The sequence below is a fragment of the Sminthopsis crassicaudata genome, chromosome 1 (genome assembly GCF_048593235.1).
Source record: "Sminthopsis crassicaudata isolate SCR6 chromosome 1, ASM4859323v1, whole genome shotgun sequence".
Taxonomy (NCBI): Eukaryota; Metazoa; Chordata; class Mammalia; order Dasyuromorphia; family Dasyuridae; genus Sminthopsis; species Sminthopsis crassicaudata.
In genome coordinates, this window is record NC_133617.1 from 205,669,927 (window position 1) to 205,693,967 (window position 24,041).

The 24,041-nt window shown below is 32.5% G+C and overlaps 1 long non-coding RNA gene across 2 annotated transcripts in view; it reads right to left on the reverse strand.

Annotated features, from left to right (window-relative positions):
* LOC141553599 (uncharacterized) overlaps positions 1–24,041 on the reverse strand; it is a 331,814-nt gene that overhangs the window by 29,918 nt on the left and 277,855 nt on the right. Inside the window, exon 3 of one of the 2 annotated variants that reach the window (XR_012485547.1) lies at positions 5,727–5,885. The exons of the other annotated variant lie outside the window; for it this stretch is intronic. This is a non-coding gene — a long non-coding RNA (uncharacterized LOC141553599). Of the gene's footprint in view, positions 1–5,726; positions 5,886–24,041 lie in introns of those variants that run through there. 2 annotated transcript variants of the gene reach the window in all.

A 24,041-nucleotide genomic window follows, 5' to 3' on the forward strand; every position in this document is an offset into this window, starting at 1 on the left:
CAACATACCGTTTATTCAGGAATGGCTCTACATCAATATCAAGTCATTTCTTATAATTTAAATAGAAATTATTTCAGTTTCTGCATGTTATTCAGTTCTTATCATATCTAGGACCTCATTTTTTTTCTTAAGGAAAATATTCATGTCATATATGAGTAAGGCTTCTGTGTAGTCCACAAGCTTTTGAAATTATTAAATCCAACCATTTTTATTACAAAAATTAGAGAACTAGGGTCCAGAAAAAATAAAGTCCAAAGTCATACAGATAATAAGTAACAGATCTATATGTCAAACTCAAGTCATAACATCTTAGGATCACAAATTTAGAGGAGGAACAAACCTTAGATATCTTCTAATCTAACTCTCTCATTTACAAATTAAGAAACTGAGGTCTAAGGTGGTAAAGTGATCTTATGGTTACACATGATTTCAGAAATGGTATTTGAACCCAGGTTCTCTAACTTTAACTTTAATGTTTTTTCAGGGCATAGAACATATAAAACAAAGTATTATGATATAAGCTTGGGAAAATGTTGGCACTGGATTATAAAAGACCTTTCAGAAGACATCAATATAAGATGCCTGAGTAATACTGTAGTTGATCTCTATCCTTTGGAATTTATAGATACACCAATTTTACCTGAGATAAATTAAAAGTAATGAAAATAATAGGCACTGATAGCATACTTCATATCATGACACTTCATATCATTCCTCTATTGAATGGACCTCCCTATTCTTCTCATTTCATCTGTCTTACCCACTCTTTAAAACCAAGGTCAAAACTCATCTTTTCCAAAAAGCCTTTTCAACCTCCCCATCCCAGTAATCTCTTCCTTTTGGACAGTTATAATCTGTGACACTCATTAGATACAGCATATATTGTGCTACAGATTCTACAAAATTTCTAACAGATAGCATGAATATAACATGATATAAAAACCAAATAATTTTGGAGCTTGAGGGCACCTTAAAGTTTACTTATTGCAATCCTTTTATTTTGTTGATGAGGAAACTGAAACTCAGAGAGGCAAATCACTTATCCAACTTCTGATAAACTTGATACTTCTGATATCTTCAGATGTTCCTCTGATGTCAGATTTTCTTTTCATCAAATAACACTGCCTGAACAGTTTTCTGGATCTGCCATTTTCTCCTTACTATTTTTCTACTTTTAATCAATGTTATTTCTCATTCCTCCCATCCTTTACTCCTGTCTCATTTGAGAATTTTCCTTCTTCCTTCTGCAAGATCCAACTAAAATGCTACCTCTTCATTGAAAGCTGTCTAGCTGAAAATTATATTTACCTTCTTTAATTTCACTGAAATTCATTCAGACTTTACCTGAAAGTACCATTCAGTACTTTACAATACACTCTCTTCGTATTATGCTCTGTTATCATCACATGAACATAGTTCTTATCCTCTTATTATATGTTCCTTTAGAATGGGAATTGTTCTCTCTTTGTATCTATAGTAAATGACAGATTCTCAATAAAAGTTCCTTGAAATTAACTGATTTCAATATAACAATGTGACTTAAAAGCTGTCAATCCCTAGATATGAGGATTTCAGCATAATTCAACTAATATATCTTTTTAATATATCAACTTCTATATCTTTAGCTCAATTGTTTCATTCCTGATTTTCCCCCCATCAGTATATTATACTATTCTAATACTCTTGATACAGCACATCTCTAAAATCCTATACATAATCCCAAATTGTAGCTTAAATTTTCATAGAACATTAAGAGTAGGAGGATCCTCTTTTAATATAAATGAAGGTTCCCCTCTTAATATATATATCATTAGCAATATACAATGTCATAAGCTTGTCAATCAATCAATCGACAAGTTGGCATTAAATGTTTATTATTTGCCAGATACTTTGCAAAGTAGTAGAGATACAATTACAAAAAATGAAATTTTTTCCTTCTGGAACTGAGCTTCTTATGGAGAAAACAAAAAATATACATAAAAATATAGACAGCCAATCATCATCATGCATAACTGTAATCACCACTATGGGGAAAGTTGAGACTGATAGAACTCTTGAGTCCTGCAGTTTTGAGCTTCATTAGAAGGAAAATTGGTCTGATGTCCATTTTAAGTCTCTGAAATTTCAGGAGCAAAGGACCAGAAACCTGCTTTAGGAAAGGAGAATTGATCCAATGAGAAAAACAGACAAGCTCGATATTTCCATACCTGGAATAAGCACTGAAATTGGACCCATAAGTGTCCATTGCACCTTAAGCCCAAGTGAGATTAGGATAACAATTCTCAAAAATCAACAATGAATTGATATATATTTATATGTATAAACATATATACTATAGATGTTTATGTATATAAACATCCATACTATATAGATGGATATAGATATAGATATAGATATAGATGTGAATATATGATATGTGTAAGTACAAAATATATTTTAAAAGTGGTTAAATAAAAGTTTGCTTGAAGGGAACAGGATAAAAAGGAGTGCATACTAGATGACAGGGAAAGCTAGTACAAAGGGAGATCACAGAATGAAAGAGAGAGAGTTATGTCCAATGAAACTGAAAAGATAAGTTAGAACTGTTGTATTGGTACTTAGAAACTAAATAGTGAATTTTATATATATTTCATCCTATAGGCATAGGAGACCACTAGAGTTGATTAATTTTGTTACATGCTCAAATTGTTTAACAGCAATGTAAGATGAATTAGAATGATGAGAAATTTGAAGAAGGGGGAGCAATTAGGAGACTTTCACAGTAAATCTAAGCAAGAGGACCTGTGTAAGTGGAAATAAGTCTAAGTCTTATATTCGAGATGTTGTAGAGATGGACATGGGAAAATTGATTGACTGTTTGAATGTATGAGTTCAGGGACAGAGAAATCCCAATAGAATGTCAAGACAGCAAACCAAAAGACTAACATAACATTAGTTAGTTAACTAAGATTGGTTAATTAACATGTTTCCCAAAGAAATAGAGATACTTGAAACAGGAGAGGGTATGAGGAGAAAAAATAAGTACAGTTTCAGATATATTGAGTTTAAGATGACTCTGGAGGCATATGGTTTGAAATGTCTAATAAGTTAAAAAAAAAAAAAAGAACTGAACTCATAGGAGAGATGAGCTGAATATATCTAGGAATCATTTGCTTTGAAATAGCTAAATCCATGGAAGCTGATGAGGTTATCAAAAGAAAGAGTCTAAAAGAAAAAAGAAAAGAAAATCAGGACAGTACTTTGGGAAACATGCACAGATTGTGGACATAATATGGAAAATAAGCCATTAAATAACAATGAGAAAGACCATTCAGGCAAGGATCAGTTTAATCATGAGAGAGAAAGTACAACAAAAACACAGAGAGAGAGAGTATACAGAAAAAGAAGATAGTCAACAGTGTTAAATGAATCAAATAAATTGGGAAGGACTGGAACTCAAAAAAGATTATCAAATTTGGCAATTAAGAAACTAATGGTAGTTTTGGAGACCGAAGTTTCAATTGAATGGTAAAGTTGGAAGTCATACTGCAAAAAATTAAGGACTAAAGAGAGGGAAAGTGAAATTATAAGTTTAAAATTTTTGAGACGTTTACATAATATAGAGATATAGAATGGTATCTTTAGGTTAGGTTAGGAAGGTATAGTGAAGTTTTATTTTGTTCGGTATATTTAAAATGATAGAGGCAAAGTTCTAAGGGAGAGGCTGAAAATTTGAAAATGAAGAGAAATGTTTGAGGATACAATTTGCTATAAAAGCAAGAAGACATAGGATCAAATACATTTGTAAAGAAATGGGTTAACCTTGATTTTAAAAAATATACATATATATATGTGTGTATATATATATCAGAGATACAAGGAAAGGAAGAGAAATGGCAAGTGGCTTTTTGATGAAAAGAATGAGAGGAATCCACATTAAATGGTCTCAATTTTTCCAATATGTAAGAAATAATGTTTTCACCTGAACAACTTGGGGAGAAGATTTAGGGGGGCCTGAGGAAGGATAATAAAATATATGATTGTTTCTGGAAGAGGTGAGATAAGAAATTATTGAGAGAGGGGGAAAATTGCCTTATTGCAATAAGGGCCCAACTGAAATTCAGTAATATGACTGTGTAATATACCCACTTATCATGATTGTAGTATTTCTTCCTCCAGCTTTGCTCAGATGTTCTTGAGTTGAAGCATAGGAGGCATATGGCAGTGGTGATTTAGGTCTGAGATATATCAAGAGTAGTCAGAGGACAAGTAGGCAAGAGATTCAAGAAGAGAAGTCAGTATAAAGCTAAAGTGATCAACTATTTAGTTAAAGTTGAAGAGCAAAGAAATTGAATCACTTAAGAAAGAAGTGAAGAATTTACTTTATAAATCTTTAATGCTATATAAATGTGAGGTGTTATTGCTATTACAAAGTATATTATTCATTCCTTTATGATTCAAAAAAATGACTATTCAAAAATCCATTAAATGTTTTGTCGCATTTATAAATTCAATATGTGCTTCAGGAAGATTGTTTAATTTTCAATTAACCATGTTTATTCTATATAAACTTGCCCCTTATAATATCCCAATAAGACATTGAAAACTCTGGGGTGTATTTTCCCGTACAGGACACAAGATTCTGCTCACTTGTTGGGGTTTGCTCCCTGACCTGGGCAATATACTATACAGGAATAATATATATTCACTCCTGAATCAATATTAATATAGCCAGGCTTTGAGGCTCATTGATCTCTCTATAGGTTTCCAGAATGTGATTGAATGGCCTTTTAGGCATTTCAGGCCACAAAAGTGGCTTAAGCTCCTTTCATCTGGAGAGGAAAAAGTATTGGAGCTAAAGGAGAGACTTAAAACAGCACATTCTAAGGAAAGTTAGCCGCAGTAGCATTGTTGGTTGTGTAGGACTTATGGTTGTAGAGATGGTGGTAATTCAGAAGTTGATCCTAATAAAGATTAAAACTACAAAGTTCTAAAGTCAATCTAGCTAGCACTCTGTGCATCCATGTACCAACCTACTCAAACCAGAAAAATCTGCAGACAGGAAAGGTTCCGATTTATGTTTCCTACAAAACTACAACCAGTCGTAATTACTCTGTGATTCATGTCTGTTAATTAATTACATACAAAGGAATTAAAATGGATTAGATATAGATAGCTTGGATACATGGAACTAAAAAGGAGAGAGGTTTAAACCTCAAGCTAAAATAGCTAAGTTTTCCTCCTACTTTTGGGAGCCTGAGTTATTATTGGATCTCATATTTGGGATTTTTTTATTAGTCATTCATAAGCTCATAATAGAATTAGATGAACCATGTCACTTGGGATCATTTATCCACAGACTAATAAGTGAAAATTAAAATTCAAATGACATGAGTGACAAATATCTCAGTGAAGCTCCTGGCTCTTGGATTGAAGTGTGGAATACAGATGTGGACCAAAAAAAGGTCACTCCTCTTGCGCTATCCAATAAAAAAAACAAAAAAGCAAAAACAAGGTCTGGAAAGAATCTGTCTTGTTCATATTCCTAAATAGGAAAGACAGAAGAAGATGGAGTTCTTTCTTTCACATTCACTTTCTACCTAAACCTCCAAGGCTTGGAGTGGTTAAATTATTATGCAGTACCACCTAGTGGATATACTAGTACTTTATTGAATCTACTATGCTTTAGCAAAATCTGTGGATAATAAGCATGCTAAATGAATAATCTAAATTACCTTTGTCTCCTGGATGTGGAACATGATGCCATAATACTCATTGAGTTATATCCCCTTCTCTTTTCAATTCCATAATTCTTGAAAACAACGTTTCTCCTTTATCATCCCCAAATGTCATTCAAGCATCAGTCATAAGATTCTCATGCCTGATCTTCTTTATCTTCATGATGCCTATGTGGCAAAAATTGGTACAGTTCTTCTTGTTAGTTTTCAAGACTCTATTAGGAAGGAGGAATTGTTCCTGGAGCACTAGTACTATTATGCTTGTTTACCAATGACAATTCAACCTCCACTTCTGATTCTGCTCTCTCTTGGTTTGACATTCCCAGGACTACCTGTATGTCATTATGTGAAAAAAGGTTTGTCCTCACAGTCATGATTTGGGTGTAAATCCTCTAACATAGACTGACTATGTGACCCTGGCCAAGTGACAGTCTCTCAGTTCTCCAGGCAACTCAACTTTCTAAGACTAAAATTTGAAAAAAAAAAAAAAAAAAAAAAAAAAAAAAAAAAAAAAGCAAAATCTGCATTACAAGATGTGATTTCTTAACATATAAATTCTGCCTCTATGCTTTTGTATAAACCTGAGATGCAATTCATCTTCATTTCAGGTAGCACTTCCTCCAAAAATTTTTGCACATCATTGCAGGTGTTAATGTCCTCATCTTCAGATTGACTTGTATTTACTTGTCTTTCTGTATGTGTTTTATTCCCTAAGTAGAATATAAACTCCTTGAGGGTAGAGAATAGTTTATTTTATATTTGCATGACTGGCATCATAGTACATTGTACATATGCAAAAATTCCAAAAGAATTGTGATTTCATCTTTATGGATATTTCCATAATGTGTTGGCTCCCTCCACCATGACAGAAATAATCTGAGTTTTAATAGATGAATTACAGGAAGTTACCTAAAGCACATGATGATTGAAGTATTTGACCATGGTCATGCAGTCACTATCAAAGAAATTTAAAGTTAGATCTCCCTGATTCCAAACTAGGTATTCAAATACACCACACAATTTCTCAGCTCTAACAAATTAAATGTTTGCTTAATAAATGTTAGTTGAACTAAATTACCTTTGTATATCATATATCATATAATATTTTATTTATGTGTGCCAGAAATGTCCATTTGCTAATTATTATTCATTCACTAGCATCCAGATAATTGCAGAACACTTAAGACATTTTCTACAAATTTTATACTAAATTCAGCACTATATTAAAAGTTCCTTCTTCTAAAAATCTATTTCCCATGATTCAAAGCACTTTTCAGAGTGGCTTCCTTTCTACTGAAAGTGAAGATTAACCATCTTTCTCCAGTTTGTATTCATTAAGGAGGTACTTTCTCTCATTTTCAGCACTTTTTTAAATAGCAAGAGTCAATGGTTAGTTTTTATTTTAAAAATGTGACAACTCTTACCTTTGAGACTTGGGCTTCTTAAATTTGACTAAGAATGTTTTAAGTCTTTCTTTTTACAAGCTCAGGTCTTTTAATTTCAATTGAAATTCTAGCTTTTAGTGAACCTTTTTCTCTCCTACATGTATATCCTTCCCACAGAAAGTGCAGGAACCAGAAGCCCTCTTGATCTCTGTGTATTTTTTTTACTGTTTTGGGTTCATTCCTTTGCCTTTTCCAGGCCCTAGTTCTCTTTCAAGCGCTATATCAGCCAATTACTTCTCTTTTTTTTTTTTTCTTTTTTTTGGCAGTACCACCTTGATTCTCTGTTTTTATGATTCAGCCTCTCTTCCTCTGCTCTTTGCCTGTTTTGTTTTTTTCAGACTCAGTCTTCTTATGACCTTCTTTCTCAGTAATGTTTTCTTGGCTTCTTTTCCTTATCATTCCCTGAACTCAAGTTTTTTTTTTTTTTTTGTTTGCTTATTTTTATATTTGTTTTTTTAATTAACCTCAGAATGAAGAATGAAAGCTGGGGTGTTTATAGCTTTTGTTAGACTTGGTCACAGGACAATTATATAATTCCCTGTGTTCACAGCTAAAGATAAAATTTTGCAGTTAAAGTTCTTTCAACTATTAGCATAGAGTCTCCCTAAAATGCTGAGCTCTAACATGCAGTTCTCAATTCAGCTAGTTAACTAGATCTTTGACACTTGAGAGTTCTGCAACACGGAATGATTGCTCCATTGAGGAGGAACATTGGTAAATGACAAAGACCCCCTAGTTCTTTCAAATAAAGAGGTTACCAGAGATGTCTAAAGATTCCATGCTATTATCACCTTCCTGCTTCAACCAACATATTAAGTTCCTGAGGGTAGAGGAAGGAATGGAATCATCTCCCCAGTATTGGTACAATTATAGAACAATGGACTTTCAGCTCATTTTGATGTTTCTTTTGTTATCATTCTTTTTCATGTCTTAACAAACCATGAAAAGGGAGGAAGAAATCATTAGTGAATAAGAAGGAATCTTTTTTTTTTCCATGTTACCATACAAAGGCATAATGTTATAGAAGATTCTAGTATAGAAAAGCTATCCTGGAAGACTAGTAATAGCAAGTGAAATAATTACTAGAAAATGAAAGAGGAGAAGCAAGACCAAATTGTTTAATGTTCATAGACACTCAGAATAACATTGCAAAAGCAGGATGTAAAAACTGGTTTTGCATAGTACATGTGTTTTATGGGACAAAAGCATAGCTTTGAAGTGAAAGTATAAGGTACATCAACTCTAAGTGCCCTATTCATCACAAACAAGGCTTCTGGGGTCTAGTAACATTAATTCTTTGGTTTTACACTTGCTAGTCAGGCCATGGGATCCATATTTTACAAAGAAATATTGGAAATTGTTAGAAGTACTTGAAAGCATGTACTAGAGATAAGATAATGATGCATAGCACATTTACTGTACATACAGATTTTAGACAAGTGAATGGAGAAATACCTGCTCTCCTTAAAGGCCAACTCCATCATTCTTTACAGAAAGCTTATGCAATAGTCACATTATCTTGGAAAGCATGGGGTGGGGTACATCAAATAAATTAGAATCTTGAGGCACATAAGCATTCCATTAATGGCCTTTAAATGAGAAAGGCTCAGTCTCACCATAGTAACCTGGAAGATAACTGATATGATAAGCTGCCATAGCTGTCACAGCTGCAGAGGGAGTAGGGTGCTGCTTTTGCTCAAGGGAATCCTGCAGCCTTAATTTCCTAAGCTGCTAGACATGTTTTTGAAAGGTGAGGATGCTGTTTAAGATTCATGTTCAAAGCGTTCTCCTAGTCATCAGAGGAAACTTAAAAAAGCAAACATAATAGGTATTTTCATTTGAGGTAAGGGAGGGAACATGAGGATGAGATGTAAAAACTTATTAAATATAATAACTTTTCTGGGATGAATAGATCAGTGAACAAAAAAACCATTTATTTAGGGTTTACTGTGTGTAAAGCACTGTGCTAAATGCTAACAATGCTAACAGAAAAGTAAAATAATGCCTGCTTTCAAGTAGCTCATATTCTAATAGGGAAGTGCCTTTTAGACAAATATTTTCCCCTTTAAAATACCTTCTGTAGTCCAGGATAAAAATAGGACTGGTGATCTGGAATGTAACTGCTCAGGGTCCTGAGCTGTTTCCATCAAGTCTGATGGAAAGCAGTGTTTCAAGATGCCATACCAATTCCCATGCTAAATACAAAAGTACTAGACCTATGAGGTATTTAGATTAAAATGAGGCAGGATGATCATAAGCATACAAACCACATATTTAAAAACTTATAGTGACATGCAGGTGAAGAACATGTGATAGTTTGATATGATTTATGAATGTTCTGAAGAAGGAATTTTATAAGAAAGTGACCACTCTCAATTAGAATCTAAGTGGACAATGAAATATTCGTAAGCAGTCAATGACAGAAGTCATGACGAAAAATTTAGTTATATGGTATATGCCAGAGAAATGGAGAAAAGAGAAAAGTGCTAATCCTTACATTCCATTCTCATGAATGACCTTTTTTAAGAAAAAAAAAATTGTGTTTCTGGTTTTTCTCATATAACACTGTGATTCATGAATTTTCCTTAGCTAATATTTCTCTGACACTCCTTGACTAGAGAAATAGCATAGGTGAGGAAATTTAAGTTACCAATGAAGATGGCACTTTTTCTGAATTTATAGTAACAGAGGCAGGATTTGAACCCAGGAATCCATAAATTCAAAGACTTTGTATCAATGATAATAATAATAATAATAATGTCAATGATAATGTCAGTGGTTATAATGATGATACTTAACATTACATGACACTACCTAATAGCCAGATACTATACTAAGCACTTCACAATTGTTATCCCATTAGATCCTTACAACTATCTTGAGAGTTAGATGCTAATATCATCCCCATTTTATAGATGAGTAAATTAAGGCAAATTAAGTGACTTGCCCATGATCACATAGCTAAGAAGTGTCTGAGACCAGATTGTAATTCACCAGAGAGGAAAGGAAGTGTTGGGGGGAGAGGGAGAGAGACAAAATGAGAGAGCATAGAGACTTATCATTTTCAGAAGTAGACACAAACATGACCATGAATAATAGAAGAGCACTGAATAAAGGAAACTTATGAGTAGCTGATGGGGTGATCTATGAAGATTTGGGACAGGTTCAGAAAAATTCTGAAATCCTATTTCAAAATAAAATCTACACCATCACATGTTATGAAGACTTCTGGCCTTGATTGCTACTCATATAGTTTTTAATTCATCCTAAAATAATTACTTTACATGCTCCAAAAATATACATTAATGTCATTAATATTAAGTACATTTATAAAAATAAATATTCCAATATGTCTCTATTTGCACCCCTGACCACATATTGTACTCTCTATCAGAGCCTATCCTTAGATCCAGATCTGCATTCAAGTATTAGTTGGTATGTCAGAATTTTAGTGAAGGGAGGAGCATAGAATAAAAAAAGTAGATTCAAGATACATTTAGAAGAAAAAAAATCAATAGAACTTGGTCCTTTACTAGGCTCATAAAGAGAGTCAAACATGCAAAGATGAGTAATAAATTACATATTGGTTAATATGATGAATAAAGTTAAAAAGAAAGGTTTGACAAAGTTTATTTAGACAAATTGATTTGAGTTCTTAGTGGGACATTCAAGTGTGTCTCTCAGGTCACTGGAGATTTCTGTTCAAGACAATTTAGATTGAAAGGTCTCTAAGATCCTTTTCAAAACTAAAATTTTCTGATTTTGTGATTTTATAAAAACAGACTTGAAGCTCAGCCATAAAATTGGTGTCAAATTCCTCTTCCAGTGAAATAAAGGCTGAAAGCCTAAAAGAGGAGGATCCCATCTCAAACATTCTCAAACAATGGCAAAAAGTTCATTTTAGGAGTGAAGGATAAAAAGCAGAAAGCATAGGTGCAGGTGGTCTCTAACACAGCTAGTTCCAGATTAATGTTATGAAAATCAATAAAACATTTACCAATAATAATCAAAGGACCATGGAAATAAAAGGCTCTTGGACAATTTGTTCAAACACAGACATTAAGGTCATAGGATCAGAGTTAGAAGAAACTTCAGAAGTCATTCCCCACCTTTTCCGTATGATAAAACCAAATTCAAGAATGCTGTGATTTTGTGCAAGGTCACACAAGTAGTGAATATCAGAAGTAAGATTTGAATCCCAGGCCCTCTTAACTTCTCTGAATCTGGAACTTGTGTACTTTTTTCACTGTATCTCACTGTACTAACATATGATCCTAAATATTCTGAAAATGGAAAAAGTCATTCTGCTTCCAATTGTTTGATTGACAGAATTTTCCTTTCTTCATGGACTGATTTGGGAATGATATAAAATACAGGACATAGATTTCATGTCTTCTTTCTTTCCTTTTTAACATCTTTATCTATCCTGATAATATAGCTTGCAAAAAAAATGCAAAGAAACATTCTCCACAGAAACTGGTACCACTTGATTTCTGCAAAAGTTCCCAAAATTGTGTAAATCGTGACTTTCTCAGAAAACCTCAGCAATCAATCTGCTTAGACTCCTATGTTTGAGAGAACAAAGAAGATGATTTTATGGCTGGCCTCTCATAGCACCCCAAACAAGCAATGAGTTTGCCTTCAATAGGTTACCATTAATGCTGCCACAAACTGTCAACCATTTAATGATGCACCAGAGATGAACAGTTTCTGCTGTCCATAGAGAATGTCAGCAGTGAGAGGAAAGCAAAACTGCTAATACAATGTTTTACATAGTCACATAGTTTTATTGTTAATAACAGATAGTATTCAGAGACTAAGAAATGAATATCCATCATTTTGGCAGGACTTTGTTTATTTGTTTTTCTGACAAGCCTAGCTCATTTTGAATATTACTATTTTAAAATGCATATATTCATGAGTTCTTTATTCAATGCATCCTTGATTCAACTATTCTACATTATTATAGGATACAATGCACTGTCATTTATTTTGTAGGTTGAAAAGCATATTCAATCAAAAAATAATGTTGTCAATTTCTTTTTTTTAAGTTTAATAAAAGGAAAAAGTGAAGATTGTTTTCCAAGAAACTAGTAAGAGCAGGGTCTCCTCCCTTTGTTGCTAAGCCATCGTGTGACTAAGGAATCTGCCTTAAGGAAAAAGTAACAGCTGTCACTCTGATATATTAGTCTGTAAAAGCAATCCTAGACTATGATTGCTGCTCACTTTGAATATCTGGGCAAGCACTTTCATTCATATCTTATTAATGTTCATGGGAAGTGAAGGTGCACATTTAACAGGCCCAAGGTCTTTCCACAATGGCACAAAATGTATAGCCCAGTCACATTTGTTTGGCAGCCCACAGCTTGGAAATGCCAGCCTTGGTATTTTCAGAGAGTTTATTATAAATTAATTTTGCCTGTTCAAAAGGTGTAACTGTGGCATTATGGAATGTCCTCAGATGTATAGGATGCATATCCCTAAAGGCCAAGTATTCAAACAAAAATTTGAATTACAAAGGAAACTTTAAAAATCTGCACCAACCTGATTTTTTTTTTTAGAAATATAACTTAAGCAGTGAACTCTGATATTATTTAATTGAACCTGTGATCATATACCCTTTTCTTTTCCTGCAGACCCCTCCCTATCCATTTATTTTTTAAGTGTGGGCTATCATTATGAATGGTAAACCAGTGTTATATCTTGGCATAATTTTTGATTGCTTATTTTAGAATCAAAAATCTAGAGCTGGATAAGATGCTCATTTAATGCATAAGAAAAACGAGGCCAGAAATGTTGTCCAAGACTACACAGTTAACTAAACAGGCATTTACAAGGTAATAATGACAGAGGGAAGATTGAAGTTAAGGGACTCTGATTTTAGAGTCAGTGCTAATCTCTATGAAGATGGGGGACATTTCATTAATTTGTACATCTCTGTCAAACTTAGCACAATTTTCTGCATATTTTGTATCTGGAGTCATTCTTAATTTCTCCAAAGGCTGATTACTCCCCTTAATTAAATTACCTTGTATTTATTTTATATAGAGGTACAGGTGAACAAGGCTCCCTAATCAGAATGTAATTTTTTTTTGAGTACAAGTATTGTTTTCCTAGTCCCAAATATAAGTTTTTGCATAAAGGAGGTGCTTAATAAATGCTTGAGGAGTGATCATATACTAAATTTTTATGTAATTATGTTGAATTGAATTTCTATTTCAGATACAGGTTGAATTAATTCTGTGAGTCTTGGCTTGATTGCTTTTTTACATTCCAATTAATTTCATTTCATCTCTCTTTGCTATCTATTGTTTGTTCTCTTGGGTTCTGCTCCTAGTTTTCACTTCTTGCATCCCTGTGGCTGATATTACACAGCAGCATACAGGAAAAGTCAACCTGAGTGAAGGCGGGTGTTCTCATTATGATGTTCCTTTAGCATGTCCTCAGAAATGCGAGTAAATACAAAAGTGGAGAGGTACACTTTCTTCCCATAGATCAAGCCATTTAGATCTAGAGAGACAACACTAAAGGGGATAGCACAGTAGGAAAATTTATTTATTTATTTTTGCCACTTAACATTACCTGCTGGGAGAAACCATAAAAAGCAAGATTCATGGGCAAATTTTGGAAGCTCAGAGGCTTTCCAATCAATATTTTAAATTAAGGATAAAAAATAATCTCCAATTTACATAAAATTTTAAAGCTAAGCACTTGAGTACAGTCACTGACCTAACTAGAGAACGACTCAGAGTTGAAAGCATTATATACAACGCTTTTAGAACAGCTCTGTGAGCTTGCTAAGCAGCCTGCCTTAAAGGGCTAAGTGGTTAGTTATTCATGATCAGAAGGAAGTGACCTGAGTTCTAGTACCCAAACCAATGTATGGTGTGCTAAGTGGCTGGCAATTGGCCATTTAAATTCTGTGCACGACAGCTCTCCTTGAAAAATGAAGTGAATATTACCTTCTTTAATACAATATTTGGATGAATTAGAAGAAGAGTCAGAATTAGGATTCCTACAAAATAGAAAAAAATGCATGACTGAAGTGGGCCAGGCAGTGAAATGTCAGACTGGAACTTGAAAATAAACTTTATGAAAAAATATATGACAATCTACAACCTTAATCTGAATAGGTAATAATTTATATGGATATTTTTGCTTTATTGAATTTGCTTTTATATGTGACCTCAGAGTGGATCTTCTGCACCTAAAATGATTCCTTATGTTCAAATTTAATTAGGGCTCTCCATTGTTATGGAAGAATCAACTATCTTAACTAAACAGGCATTCACAAGGTAATAATGATAGCTAATATTTATGTAGCACTTACCACATGCTAGTCACCGCACTAAACATTTTATAATTATTATTTAATTGAGGCTTACAATAAATCCAGGAAAAGATGCTATTATTGTTTCCATTTTATAGATTAGAAGACTGAGAAAAAATAAAGATTGTGACTTTCCCAAGGTCTTATAGCTACTAAGTATCTGAGATCAGATTTGAATTCAGGTTTTTCTAACTCCAAGTCAAATATTCTATCCTCTGTACTGCCTAAGTATTAATTGTGGGGTATTCCAACTGCTTGATCACATATAACATGGCTGTTCTAGGGACCCTAACCTTCAGGGAAAAAAAACTTTTAAAAAATCTTCTACATCATATTATCATGAGGGTGATAACAGGAAAACATTGGGAATTGCTATAAATGTGAATTATCACTATTTAACAAAAGCTACTGGGAAAACTAGAAAACAGGATGGCACAAACTAGATATAGATCAACATCTTATATAGTATAACAAGATAAGGTTAAAATAGGTACAAGATTTAGAAAAGGATAATACCATAAGCAAATTAAGAAAACAAGAAATAAATTATTAGTTAACTCTATGGAGAAGAAAAGGATTCAGGACCAAACAAAAGAGAGAAAGAGAGCATTTCTAGATATAAAATTGATAATTTTGATTATATTAAATGTTGAAAGTTTTGCACAAAGAACCATTGCAGCCAAGCTTAGAAGAAAAGCAAAAATCTGGCAAATGATTTTTACAACAAATGTCTCTGATAAAGGATTTATTTCTCAAATATATAGATAATTAGGATAAGTCATTCCACAATTGATAAATGGTTAGATATGAACTGGCAATTTTCAGATAAAGAAATTAAAGATATTTATAATCATATAAAAATACTCCAAATCATTATTAATTAGAAAAATGCAAATTAAATCAACTCTGAGATATTACCTCATTCCCAACAGAATGGATGATATGAAAGAAAAGGAAAAATAGTAAATTTGGAGAAACTGAGACACATGCATTGTAGAGGGAGTTATAAATGGATCCCACCATTTTGGAGAACAATTTGAAACTTTGCTATAAAACTATATATAGACTATAAAACTGTGAATACTTTTTAATCTAGCATTGCCATTTCTAGGTCTATATCCCAAAGAAATAAAAAAGATAGAGGGAAAACTAATTATACATAATAATTTGTTGTAAAGGGCAGGAATCCTGGAGAAATATACTTAATGTTCAGTATGATTGATTTAATCCTACAACAAGGTATTAACTCAGTGGAATTAAAATAATGATTTTCTAGTTTATATGTAGTTAGTACTTAGTATGGTTCTATAAGTTGACATCTATTCTACAAGACCTATGATAATATACTTTATAATAGAGTATATAAAAGCCAACAAGAACTGGAAGAAGAACATTCCATCTTCATCAGCCTCTTGGGCTCTCCTGCATTTCCTCCACTGAAACCAAGACCCATTCCAGAGGGCCTTCTGAAAGCTAGCCAAGCCCCAAGTGAAGAAGACAACAAAGACTTTTGGACTTCACCCCTGACTGTTCTCGTGGTGATTATTCTGCTGAAAACAAGGCTGGTTCTGAGACCTCCAGAAAACTAACCAGAACATTACAATTTGTAGCAGCTCTTTTGTGCTCTCAAAGAATTGGAAATTGAAAGGATGCCCTTATATTGGGGAATTGCTAAAAAAGTTGTGGTATATGATCGTAATGGAATACTACTATGCTATAAGAAATGACAAGCATGCCCATTTCAGAAAAAAACTCAGAAAGACAATTTTAAAAACTAAAAATCTAGAAAAGTTTTTAAAATTGTGTTATTATTATTATTATTATTATTATTATATGAAAGTGTTGTTTTGGAGTACATTAACAAGAAACAATGTCCTTTCCAGGAACAATTTAAGAAAAACTTACACAATTGTAGCAAGTGATAGATGAATACAGTCCAAGAAGTTTCAAGAACCCTGATATAACAGACTTATCTTGAAAGAATATTTATTTAACACTATGCCAAAACTATTTTATAATTTAATAAATGCATGATCCATTTATCTCTATCTATCCATCTCCTAAATGTAATCCAGTTTAATACCAGTCTATTGTCCATCTATGCTATCTATCCAAGACATAAGTATTGATTTATTGGCTTTTTTGGCAGTCCAATCCAACTATATATTACAGTCTGACGAATAGTTTTTATTCACCTAATTGTTCTTGTGTGAACAATTAAGCTTAGTTTTTGGAGTAATTTTGGATCTCATTTGGGAGATTCTGTAATGTTCTATGGCTTATTGCAATCATCACAATTTTATTGCAAATATGAGAATTTTTAGAAGATAAAATTACTACAGTTCTCTAGCATTTTTATTTTGTGTTCATCCATGAAGCAAAAAACAAAAAAACAAAAAACAAAAAAAACAAAACTTTAAAGAACATATAGTTAGATTTTTTGTGTTTTGTTTCATATTAATCAGAGAGAGGATAATTGGACAAAGTTACCTGTATTTTTACATCTTCTAAGGAATACATGTATAGTAAAACATAATGGAAACATTGTTGAAAGAATATGTTCAAGTCTTCAACTTTGCTCTATTAAAATGTTTTTTTCAAAAAGCCAAAATATGATAAGTAGAGCAGAAATATTGTATTCTTGGCATTTGCAATCATTTATGTAGTTATACATATGTTGTTTAATAAATATACATATTTTTTAAAACTGTCCATTCATTCTTGCACACTTATGAATGATACCCTCATTATGTTCATATTGTGTTCAAAATGTTTCAGCAGAAATAAACAAGTGATAATGAGTTAATAATCGTAGATATTCTCTTGATTAACATTTATGGGATACATAATAAGATGTATGTTTTTTATAAAGGTTTCATATTTTCTTCTTTTCAGTTATTTCAACAGTTAATTGTTCAGTGTTCTCAAAATTATGTCAATTATGTTGAACTGCATAAAGTTCTACATATTATCTTTGTGATAGCCTTCAAGCCGTGGAATTCTATAGTCACTGAAGAATTGGTTGCTGGTCATTAAAAAAAATAATAATAAAGAATCATGTGATGAGAGTATGCTACAGAATACTACTGAAAAAGAATGCACTGAAGTGAAAATACTGTCAGAGACACATACAACTAGAAGGATGTTATCAGTCATATAGTAAAAGTATAATATATGTGATGTAGTGTCTATTTGCTCCACTGGAATTAACACAATATTAAGCTATTCAGACAAGAAAGTTGAAGAAAGATTCTTAAACTTCTTTAATCTTCTTAGAATGCAAATATGAATTGATATGATATCTAAACCAGTGAAAGACATAGCATAGAAAGAAAACAAATTAGAGCCAATTTTATAATGCACATTAACATTAACACACACACACACAAAAAGTTAGATATCATCAAATGGATTAAAGCAACATATTTAAAATAATTTCAATATGTTTTGGTTGCATTATACAAGGAATACAGAGTTTAGTCAACAAAAGAAATGCTCTAGACATAGACATGATTGATTAAAAACAATTTTAAAAACACATGATTACATTAATAATAAATATTAAATAAAATATATTACTAAAATATTTAAATATAATACTCGTTTCTGTTTTTAAAAAATCAGAAAGCATAGAAATAAATGAATTTTACTTAATATACTAAATAGTAGCTATGTAAAATAATATATAGGTAATAGAAAAAAGTTAAAGAATCCTTTCAAATAAGATCACACTGAAAAAAAGATGTCCACTATCATAACTATTTGTGTGTGTATGTGTGTGTGTGTGTGTGTGTGTGTGTGTGTGTGTGTGTGTGTGTGTGTGTAGTATAACTATATTAATGGGACATAAAAGAAAAATTAAATAATCAACAAAAAAGGAAAAAAACTACTGATTTCTACAGATGATATGATGTTCTAACTGAGAATCCTAAAATCAGCTAAAAATAAACCTATATAATAAAATTTTACTATATAAAGTAAATCCATATGAGTAAATTCTACCTTTTAAATATTACCTCCCTGCAACTATAGTCCCTCAGCATGACTAACCTAGATTGTCATAATGCTCTCCAACATGGTTTCATTGCCTCTTTTATCTACCTTCCATAATCCATCCTTCATCCTCCTGGTTTACTAATCTTTTTAATTTATAGGTCTGATCACATCACTCTACTGTGACTGCTCAGTCTTTCAGTGACTTCCTATTGCTTACAGGAAAAAATGAAAGTCCCTTAGCCTGCCTTTCAAGGCACTATTATATGACTCCAACCTATTTTTAGACAGGTAGGTGGTACAGTGGATAAAGCACCAAAACTGGAGTCAAAAAAGATTTGAATTTAAATATAGCCTCACTGGCTTACTAACTCTGGGCAAGTCACTTAACCCTGTTTTTATCAGTTTTTTTTTTTCATTTGTAAGATAAATGGAGAAGAAAATGGTAAATCATTCCACTATCTTTGCTATCCTTGATATCATCCCATTTCTTATGATAGAATCTTACAGATACTAAATGGATTTTTTTCTGATTAAAATGTTGAGTGAGCTGTATTTGTAAGAGTAGAAAATACCACTAGTTTAATATTTAATTCCCAGCAAAGTTTTATAATGAAGACAAAAGGTAACTTGAAAAGATGATGAAAAAAATATCTATTCATCCTCAAAAATAGCCTTAGGAAAATTTCATCTGCTGTGAAGCATGTAACAAAGTGAATTTATCAAAGTAGACAGGTAAGTGGCTTCAGATTAGGATGTCCCCAGGGGATAGCTGAAAAAAGTTTGTTTACATTAATACCTCAGTCTCCTTAATCCTGTGTTAGCTCCCAATCCTGTGTTCTTTTTACTTTAATACACCCCTCAAAAGATAAATGAGAATATGGCAAGGGATAAAAGAAAAGGGAATAAGCACATATGTGGTACCTACTATGTGCCATACACTGTGGTAAGTATTTCTTTCAATTTATCCCCACAACAAATTTGTGAGGTAGATGATGTTATTATACTCATTTTACAGTTGAGGAAACTGAAGGAAACAGAGGATATGACATCCAGTGTCACAGAGCTAATAAGCATCCGAGGCTATATTGTACCTCAGGTCTTCCTGACTTCATGCCCAGTGATCCATCCACTGTGCTGCCTTACTGGTCCAAATCAAATGATCTCTCTATTTGCACTTACTAGAGCAAGATTAACCAAAGATACCTCTACTGTAAAATATTCAATAAAATACCACTGCAGGGAAATACAATCTCTTTATATAACTAGATAGACTATCTAGTAAGGGTGGGTAAATTGGTAAATTGAAAAAAATATATTAACTTTAAAGAGATAAGAGATAAGGTGTTTTGTTTGATTTTGCTTTGATCTTTGATTAGATATGATTTCCTCAGTGTAAAGATTCCCTGATGAGGAGGTAGTCCTCTAAGATAGATTAGAAACTTCTCTATCACTTATCATTTTAGAGTTTTTTTTTAAAGAATTAAAAGATTAAGTTACTTTCCCAAGGGTCTCATACATATATCAGATGTAGGAATTAAACCAATGTCTTTCGAACTCTAACTCCAGTTCTCAATCCACTACTCAATATCACCTAACAATGCTTCCTAATTTTATTGCTACATTAGCTTTAGAACTGAAAGGCAAATTAAAGGCCAAGGTCAAAGAATGGCATTACTATACAAAGGAGGTTCTCAAGATGACACAGTAACTATCAAAGCTAAGATTCAAACAAAAAATCTTGGGTTCTAAAACCAGTACCTTTCCCCTATTCCTCATTAGCTTGAAATCTATTATCTCTGAAATTATCCATTTTTTTCTATTCCACTGCTACATGAATAAAACCACAAAACATAATAAAAAGAATTTGTATTCCCCATGGTACAAGGTAAAGAGTAGGCATTTAATAAATACTTGCTGATTAATTGGTTTCTAGAATATAAAACAACCCCCCCAATTAGTCCTATTGATCTTTTCAAATCATTAAAGTGTATTTTGTTGTGAGCTTTTATTACTTTTATATTACAATTCTGCTAAAAGATATGAGCTAGTTTCAGTAGTTTACTGTTTCAAAATAAATTTAATGGTCTTCTGTGGATTATGCTGATTATTATTTTAATTCTCATAAATACACTGAACTATACAAGCATCTAAAATAGCATATATATATATATATATGTATATATGTGTGTGTGTGTGTATGAACATATATATACCCAAAGAGAAAAAGAATTATCTACATACAGTAGAGCAAGAAAAAGATGGGAAGAGAGTAGGAGAGACAAACAGAAATGAAGGAGGGAAGGAAAGAGAGACAGTCATAGAGGAGGGCAGAGATGGAAAGAGAAACTATGAGAGGGGGAGGAAAAAGACAAGAGAGGGGAAATGAGAGAGAAGAAGACAAAGAGGAGACAGAGACAGGAAGAGGCTTATATCAGGCCTATTTAAGTCTACTAAGAACAATGACAGAAGAGAAAGGCAAAAATAGAAAGTTTTCTACAAAGGTAGAGGATACAAAATCAAGTTTTTGCTTTTGCCAGTCTATGAACTTGAATTACACACAATGAAAAGAGAAGACAGCAAAATTTATTCAGTATTATAAAGGATGAAAACCAAATTAATAGCACTGATAACATGACAAACTTCACATAATAGAAACACAGTATACCTCCTTTCAATTGCTATGACTAGAAATACTATGAGGACCTTCTGGTGCTTTTGTATTTAAAAAATAACAATAAAAATTGGCCTCCATAGTAGAACCAGAACTCATTAATAAGACATATAATTTTACACACATATGTGATTGAAGTCATACAAAATCATACCAATGTACATAAAAATCTATATGCAAAAATATATGTATGTGTATAAGGTATATGTGCCTATAAATATGTGTGTGTAATGTATGTGCATGTATGCCCAATATAAAGCTAACTAGTTTTGCTAACCAAAGTAGATTTGGTTTCTTGTCTTTCCAAAAACAAGTCTTGGCCAGGTACACAGTATAAACCACCAGTTCTGAAGCACTAAGATTATTGCTTTTCCTTCATTTGACATTGGTCACCTAGCATTACTATGATTTAATTTTATAGATTCCATTGCACTGATGTAATCCTAAGTGTTCATTTAGCTGATCTGAAATTGCATGCTACATGAGTTCATTAACTTCTGCTGTTTTTAACACAAAATCTTGCCATAGTAAGAACTGCACATTAACTGATAAGGCCTAATAAACTCAGCCAATGAGATATCACCCTATAATCTCTTTTAGACTTTCCTAAGCACTACAATTCTTAGCCTAGATAAAAACAATCCATTTCTTCTAGAAAGACAGCTGCTAACCAAACAAGCATGGGGAGTAATTTCTTTGATCCAGTCTCCCTGAGATCTAAGCAACATCCCTAGCCCTTTTTTTATTTGATTTTAAAGTCAGCTGTCAATTATCAAGTATCAGACCCTTCCTTAAGCAACACTGAGATATGAACAAAATAGTCCCTCTCTTTCTGAACCTTTCTTTTCATTCAGTTCTACACTTTTCTTTTAGATGCAAACCCAACTGTCTATACCTGTAGTCCTCTTTTTTTTTTATTGTTGCTGCTCATATGTCAGTATTATTATTTATCCGAGGAAAGGGGGAAATATGAGAAGATTTTAATATACCAAAATTCAGTGCACACCTACTAGAAACTTCTCACTAGGGAACAAAGCTATGTTTACTATCTGAAACTGAGAATCACTGCCTTATGCTCTCTTTTGCCTTTTGCTTTTGTAGAAGAACTTCAATTTCAAAATGTAGTAATACTTTAGAAATGGTCCTGTGCCAAGCAATGCTAATTGGAAGTCATTCAAGAAATGCGACATATGTATTAGTTTTTCATGCTATACTTTCTGAGAATATTTTTATTTCTTTTTGCCCCAAATTGGGTACCAACTTCTCCATGAAATTATTTCCCTGACCTTAAAGCCACAGCACTAAGTGTTCTCATCCTTCTCAAATCTTTCAAATAACACACTCATTTGGGACTTCTACTATGTACTCACCTTCTGTAATTTTATCATATTTATTTGTATATTTGGTTTATCTTTCTCCCTAAACTTAATTTCCTTATAATTGTTTCATGCTTTTTTTTCTTTACCCACATCACTGAGCATAATACATTATACATATTTGGTGCTTAATAAATTCTGCTTGAATTAAAGTAAATTAATTTCCCTAATTCTTTCAATGGTCTATGAGTGGAAAGGGCTCAGAATCCAAATATTTCCCATTAAACACCATGATCTTTATATTTCATAATTTAGGGTAAATTACAATTGAGAGTCTAAACCTTAATGTGTTAACTTAAGTAAATTAGCACAGCATGTGAATAAAAATTTAACATCAAAATTCTGAAAGAATATCAGGAAAATTATTTATTTTTACTAAGTCTCTTGCTGCTGTGCTCTAAAAATTAATTCAAGATTTCCTAAAGCAAGTAGCAGTTGATAGCAACATACATATTAACAACACTTGTATTATATAAGTAATTTACAGATTTCTCAAGTCCTAGAAATGCCTCTAGCAAATGAAAAAAAAGATGCCTAGATGGCACATTTTCTGCCCTTTATTTGTATTCAACCAATTAAAAAGCAAATGAAAACAGAACCCGTAAAAGACTAACTGGTCTTGTCCTTTCCATTATTTAACAGCACTTGTACATATCTAAAACTCAAAGTCAACTTGTCTCCATTATTCTTTTCCTGGGGCACTTGCTTGTTTTTCAGCATAGATTTATCCCACTGTGTCTCTCTCCAGATTTGAGAGTAGCTAAATAGAAATTTCCCCATAAAAAATTGCAAAGAAAAACAAAGAAATAGAATGCATGAAACACATAATGGATTTAGATTATTACAGGCTGAGGTCATGCTTCATTATGTACCTAAATTTTACAAAATATCTCTACTACATATTGTCTAAATATCCTAGCTAATTGGACAAGATTCCATTGCTTCATAAAAAAAATTGTTTGTCATAAAATAAGCCAATTATAAAAGCATTTAAAATTGAACTTAGACCTTAAATGGAAAATAAATAAAGAGTAAGGATGTTCTCATTGATTTTTTGATACATTTTCCCTGTTTATACACAATAGAATATAAGCTAATTAAAGTCAATAAAGGTTTTGTTGTTGTTGTTGTGACTCCCCCAATTCCTAACACAGAATCTTATATTTAATATTTGTGTGTTAAATATGTCCCTATGAATTGCTTAAATGTACAGATATGGCTCTTGGGTTGTGGAGCTATATCTCTGGAATCTGTCTTATTCTTCTCTGACATTATATTTCTGCCATGAAATAAGTGATCAGAAGAAATGAGATGACTGGGTGCTTGTTCCTCCTCTCTACTATCTCTACAAGGCTATCAAACTAGACCAATCTGCCTTTCTCAAATATTGCTGGTCCATGTATACAATAAGTTCAAAACAAAATTCCCTGCCTAGTTGCTTTTAAAAGGGAAAGTAGACCTTAGTTTATACTCACCAGTTTGGTCACTTCCCACCAAAGGCTGATA